The sequence below is a fragment of the Magallana gigas genome, chromosome 2, assembly GCF_963853765.1.
Source record: "Magallana gigas chromosome 2, xbMagGiga1.1, whole genome shotgun sequence".
Classification (NCBI taxonomy): domain Eukaryota; kingdom Metazoa; phylum Mollusca; class Bivalvia; order Ostreida; family Ostreidae; genus Magallana; species Magallana gigas.
In genome coordinates this window covers 108,161-115,000 of record NC_088854.1, presented here as the reverse complement: position 1 = coordinate 115,000, position 6,840 = coordinate 108,161, and the positions used below count along the sequence as shown (strand labels likewise).

The window sequence follows — 6,840 nt, the reverse complement described above, 5'->3', positions numbered from 1 at the left end:
GGGTTTACCCTGGGTATACCCCGGGTATACCCTTGGTGTACCCCGGGTATACCCTGGGTTAAACACGGGTATAACCTGGTTTAAACCCGGATATATCCTGGGTTTAACCCGGGTATACCCTGAGTTTACCCCGGGTTTAACCTGGGTATACCCTGGGTTCACCCCAGGTATACCCTGGGTTCAACCCGGGTATACTCTGGGTTAAACCCGGGTATACTCTACTCAGCTATGTTAAGGAAGGTCTAAGAATTCTACCACGTGTGATTTAGAAAAATTTGCATAAGCCCCGCCCCTTATTCATGAGATTTTACGAGATATGGGTATTTCGGTAATTAACAAACATCTACCAAAATGAATATGATTAATTATTGGGTTTGAATGGTTCAAGAAAGGTGTACTGAAATAAAATCATAAACTGTTCTTTATATCTCGCGAAATCATGAAATTCCTAAGTCGTCTGATGACGTGTCGAGGCTGACTACGTCACATCGGCGCTTGCAGCTGTGATCAGAATAAACATGTGGACTTCAGTGATATATCTCAGAATTTAACTCATTTACAACCAGCGTGGACAGAAATCGGCATAGGATTCAACTGAACAAGGTAGGATTTATCTGTACTTCCCCTAGATATCGTTTTATATTATTTAATATTGTTGGATGGAACGGAAACGAAGTGAAATTCCTCGGCTTCGATTTTGTTTACTTGTTTACATTTGTTTTTCATGTAATATTGTGTTAAAACATCAGTTTGGTGACTCAGTTAGGCAAAGTAATTGTTTTGCGTTTCGCTAGTTTTGATCATAAAGAACATTGAGGGTCATTGTAGCTTTTTACTGGTCTCATATCGCGATAATATAAGATCGCATTTCCTCCATGTTCAAAGTACACAATAAAAAGGCCATGGCCAAACACTGTATGTGTTAGCACTACAAAGATTACTGTGAGGATCTGGAATGATTATAGACAAGATTGTAATGTTGTTTAAGTAAATCGAAATGTGTTATTTTATTTAGCCTTCTTTTATGAAGATCTAATTAATTTTATTTAAGACAAAATTAAAGTGTGTTCAAACTGAATTTCCACACATTTTAAAGAATAAACATTTGATTTAATATATGCCTGTTGTAATATCACTACAATTGAAACCGCCATTAATATGCCCTTTAATAGAGTAATGTTTCATTTTCATGTTATCTTTAACACAATAGCTTGCTTATTATGACACATTATTCATTTTCAGGGTTACTTAGGCAGTAGATGGTCCACTGAAAACACTTCTTGGGATGTTGATAAAAAGTAGGTACTACAAATGTATATAAATATTTCTTTTACTCACTAACTTCAACTTCATGCATAGTTTGTTGTTTTTTAATATCATATTGATAATGATACTAATGTAACCTTTTATAATAATTTGCATTGATATCTATTAAAATGAAATTTGAAATTGATATTTATTCATCATTTCAGGTATTGGTTTTCTTATCAACTGGACTACCTCCTGATATCAAAAAGACAGAAGAGAAGAATATGTAGTGTGCAAGAAGAATTGTCAATTTCCATAAATTACACATTATGACTGAAAAATACTAAAAATCAGGAAACACTACTCTTGTTGAACAGTTTGTCACAGAAAAGCAATCTCTATAGTATTTGTAAAGTTGATTATCAAAATAAATTCTTGATAATTTTGATATATTGTTTCTTCTTGCTTTCTTTAATTAGTACTAAAATATCAATTATGATTACAAGTAAACCTGATTATACATTAAAATAATTTATTCACCAGCATAGTAACATAAATTATTATGAAACATAAATGTGTAAATTACAAACTTAACACTTACACCCCCCCCCCCTCCCCCCCAATAAGGGAAACTATAATGAAATTATTGTTTTCCAATTTCAACAATTTTATAATGATGATTGGTGTGAACAGAAACAACATTTTAACATTATTTTAGTGAAATTCACACCGTTAAATTATTTTAAGAATGAAAATTAAAATCATGATCTTAGTCAGTGTTGCGTTTGAATTTCACGCAAATGACGCTGAAAGTGAAGTGGGTCAGATACAATGCAGTAGTGCAAGGGCATACACTTGATCAAATATATTGAAAATTTCCATGTCTTACCATTGTATCCCTATTATATCAAAAAGTGCTGGGAGCTGTATGAAGTCGCTACGCAATTCATATAAATAAGCGTTAATTGCGGGAAATCCCAGTAAATTGCTGTTCATACACTGTTTACATTGAATTTAATAATTGTTTTTACTTGAATATTTTAAGCTCCCAGCACTTTTCGAAATTTCGAAGGTTCATTTTACAAGTTAGAAACAGAAATAACTATATTTGTTTATGTTATGCCCTTGCACTTTGCATTTTTTCGTATTATTCCTGGTTCATCTATTTTTAGCAGTATCACGTGACAGGGAATTCCCAAGAGACTCAAAAATTGCTCATCCGATAACAAATTATTTAATTTGTATAATCGATAAAATATCACTTTGTTTAACAAATGTTTGGAGTAGAATACCAAGATTGTTCAAAGGCTAACATTTTATGTGATAAATATCGCTATTTTTGTATGGACGCCCTTAACATAGCTGAGTAGGTTAAACCCGGGTATACTCTGTGTTAAACCCAGCGTATACCCTGGGTTTTACCCGGGTGTACCCTGGATTAAACCATGGTAAAGTCTGAGTTATATTTAGGTTTACCCCGGAATATACCCTAGACTAGGGTTGGGGTTAGGGTTAGGGTATAGGCACTTTGACGAGATGCGTGTCCGGGAATGCGGGTCTCCGCCTTTTAATCCACGTGACTGTCAAACATTTCCTTCTATAAATATCTGATGATTTGGTTTTTTATCATTCTTTTGATTGTGACTGGGTTAGGGTTAGGGTTAGGGTTAGGGTTAGGGGGTTAGGGTTAGGGTTAGGGTTAGGGTTGGGTTAGGGTTAGGGTTAGGGTTAGGGTTAGGGGGTTAGGGTTAGGGTTAGGGTTAGGGTTAGGTTAGGGTTAGGGTTAGGGTTAGGGTTAGGGTTGGGTTAGGGTATAGGCACTTTGACGAGATGCGTGTGCGGGAATGCGGGACTCCGCCTTTTAATCCACGTGGCTGTCAATCATTTCCTTCTATAAATATCTGATGATTTGGTTTTTTATCATTCTTTTGATTGTGACGCTGTTGGATTATATGGGTTGTTCACTTGTTAAAGGTAAGTGCATTTTTTAATATCATTATTTAATTGCTCATTATCCTGCATTCTAATGTTAAGTAGCAATAGATATGAAATTTTATAAACATAGTAGTTATTGCTGGTAGTAATTGATAGACTATTGAATTGATCTATAGTTTACAATTAAATTTCAATTGTAGCAAGATATTCATCAAATGTAGTGAATGATTGATATTAATAAAACTTTTTGATATACTAGTACTTAATTAAGATAATTACGTTAAGAACTTTGGCTCATTAAGCTTAAGGTCTAACATTGTTTAACTCAGATTTGAACCCGTGTATACACTGGGTTCAACTAGGGTATACCCTGGGTTTACCCTGGGTATACCCCGGGTATACCCTTGGTGTACCCCGGGTATACCCTGGGTTAAACACGGGTATAACCTGGTTTAAACCCGGATATATCCTGGGTTTAACCCGGGTATACCCTGAGTTTACCCCGGGTTTAACCTGGGTATACCCTGGGTTCACCCCAGGTATACCCTGGGTTCAACCCGGGTATACTCTGGGTTAAACCCGGGTATACTCTAGGTTAAACCCGGGTATACTCTGTGTTAAACCCAGCGTATACCCTGGGTTTTACCCGGGTGTACCCTGGATTATACCATGGTAAAGTCTGAGTTATATTTAGGTTTACCCCGGAATATACCCTAGACTAGGGTTGGGGTTAGGGTTAGGGTATAGGCACTTTGACGAGATGCGTGTGCGGGAATGCGGGTCTCCGCCTTTTAATCCACGTGACTGTCAATCATTTCCTTCTATAAATATCTGATGATTTGGTTTTTTATCATTCTTTTGATTGTGACTGGGTTAGGGTTAGGGTTAGGGTTAGGGTAAGGGGGTTAGGGTTAGGGTTAGGGTTAGGGTTGGGTTAGGGTTAGGGTTAGGGTTGGGGTTAGGGTTAGGGGGTTAGGGTTAGGGTTAGGGTTGGGTTAGGGTATAGGCACTTTGACGAGATGCGTGTGCGGGAATGCGGGACTCCGCCTTTTAATCCACGTGGCTGTCAATCATTTCCTTCTATAAATATCTGATGATTTGGTTTTTTATCATTCTTTTGATTGTGACGCTGTTGGATTATATGGGTTGTTCACTTGTTAAAGGTAAGTGCATTTTTTAATATCATTATTTAATTGCTCATTATCCTGCATTCTAATGTTAAGTAGCAATAGATATGAAATTTTATAAACATAGTAGTTATTGCTGGTAGTAATTGATAGACTATTGAATTGATCTATAGTTTACAATTAAATTTCAATTGTAGCAAGATATTCATCAAATGTAGTGAATGATTGATATTAATAAAACTTTTTGATATACTAGTACTTAATTAAGATAATTACGTCAGGGTTAGGGTTAGGGTTAGGGTTAGGGTTAGGGTTAGGGTTAGGGGTTAGGGTTAGGGTTAGGGTTAGGGTTAGGGTTAGGGTTAGGTTGGGTTAGGGTTAGGGTTAGGGTTAGGGGAGTGGGTCAAAAAGCACACTTTTTGTAACTTAAAAGCACACTTTTTGTAAGGGTTAGGGTTAGGGTTAGGGTTAGGGTTAGGGTTGGGTTAGGGTTAGGGTTAGGGTTAGGGTTAGGGTTGGGTTGGGGGTTAGGGTTAGGGTTAGGGTTAGGGTTAGGGTTAGGGTTAGGGTTGGGTTAGGGTTAGGGTTAGGGTTAGGGTTAGGGTATTGGCACTTTGACGAGATGCGTGTGCGGGAATGCGGGACTCCGCCCCTTTACTCACGTGACTGTCAATCATTTCTTTCCATTAATATCTGATTATTTGGTTTTTTATCATTCTTTTGATTGTGACTCTGGGATTTTATGGATTTTTCACTTGTTAAAGGTAATTGCATCTTTTAATATCGTTATTTAATAGCTCATTATCCTGCATTCAAATGTTAAGCAGCAATAGATGTGAAATTTTATTAAAATGGTAGTTATTGCTTGTAATAATTGATAGACTATTGAATTGATCTAAAGTTTACAATTAAATTTCAATTGTAGCAAGATATTCATCAAATGTAGTGAATGATTGATATTAATGAAACTTTCTGATATACTTAATTAAGATAATTACGTTAAGAACTTTGGCTCATTAAGCTTAAGGTCTAACATTGTTTTACTCTGGGTTAGGGTTAGGGTTAGGGTTAGGGTTAGGGTTAGGGGTTAGGGTTAGGGTTAGGGTTGGGTTGGGTTGGGTTAGGGTTAGGGTTAGGGTTAGGGTTAGGGTTGGGTTAGGGTTAGGGTTAGGGTTAGGGTTAGGGATAGGGTTAGGGGTTAGGGGTTAGGGTTAGGGTTAGGGTTAGGGTATAGGCACTTTGACGAGATGCGTGTGCGGGAATGCGGGACTCCGCCTATTAATCCACGTGACTGTCAATCATTTCTTTCTATAAATATCTGATGATTTGGTGTTTTATCATTCTTTTGATTGTGATTTTGGTGGATTATATGGGTTTTTCACTTGTTAAAGGTAACTGCATTTTTTAATATCATTATTTAATTGCTCATTATCCTGCATTCTAATGTTAAGTAGCAATAGATATGAAATTTTATAAACATAGTAGTTATTCCTGGTAGTAATTGATAGACTATTGAATTGATCTATAGTTTACAATTAAATTTCAATTGTAGCAAGATATTCATCAAATGTAGTGAATGATTGATATTAATGAAACTTTTTGATATACTTAATAAAGATAATTACGTTAAAAACTTTGGCTCATTAAACTTAAGGTCTAACATTGTTTTACTCTGTGTTGAACCCGTGTATACACTGGGATCAACTAGGGTATACCCTGAGTTTACCCTGGGTATACCCCGGGTATACCCTGGGTTTACCCCGGGTATACCCTGGGTTTACCCCGGGTATACCCTTGGTGTACCCAGGGTATACCCTGGGTTAAACCCGGGTATATCCTGGGTTTACCCCGGGTATACCCTGGGTTAAACCTGGGTATATTCTAGGTTAAACCCGCGTTTAATCTGTGTTAAACCCGGGTATACTCTTGGTTAAACCCAGCGTATACCCTGGGTTTTACCCGGGTGTACCCTGGATTAAACCATGGTAAAGGCCGAGTTATATTTAGGTTTACCCCGGAATATACCCTAGACTATACTCGGGTTTAACCCAAGGTTGATCTTTGAGAATAGAGTTTAATATATATTTTTGTTAAAAAATTAATTAATTGAGATATAATGCCGGGTAATTATTTCTTATCATCATCTAAGTTGAAAATTAGATATTATAAAAAAAAAAAAGCTTTTCTCATTACGAGTGTCTAAACACGTCATATTTTTTAAAATTTTTAGATGGATAAAGAAGATACGGAACAAACTTTTTCTGAAACGGTGTTGGAGAATTTCAACCTAGCCAAGGCGTACAATTCTGTATCTGAAACACCACAACTCTTTTTAAGAAGGGATGATCGGATTTTTGGAAGATGTCTGACAGTCGATGAAGTAGAAAGAGAAGTATGGTTGAGATATTCCTTTGACATTGATGGATGCGTTGTGGAGTTTAAATCTTTGGCCGCAATAAGAATGCCCGTGAGACATATCACACTGTTTCCAAATGATAATGCAAGTCTACGGAACGTTAGAGGCTTTTTG

General features: G+C 36.7%; 1 long non-coding RNA gene across 1 annotated transcript; it reads left to right on the top strand.

Annotated features, from left to right (window-relative positions):
- The first annotated feature begins 218 nt into the window (after positions 1-218).
- On the top strand, positions 219-2,613 carry LOC105345661 (uncharacterized). The gene is made up of 3 exons (XR_004597902.2): positions 219-603; positions 1,243-1,298; positions 1,473-2,613. It is a non-coding gene; the product is annotated as an uncharacterized lncRNA (long non-coding RNA).
- The last annotated feature ends 4,227 nt before the right edge of the window (positions 2,614-6,840 follow it).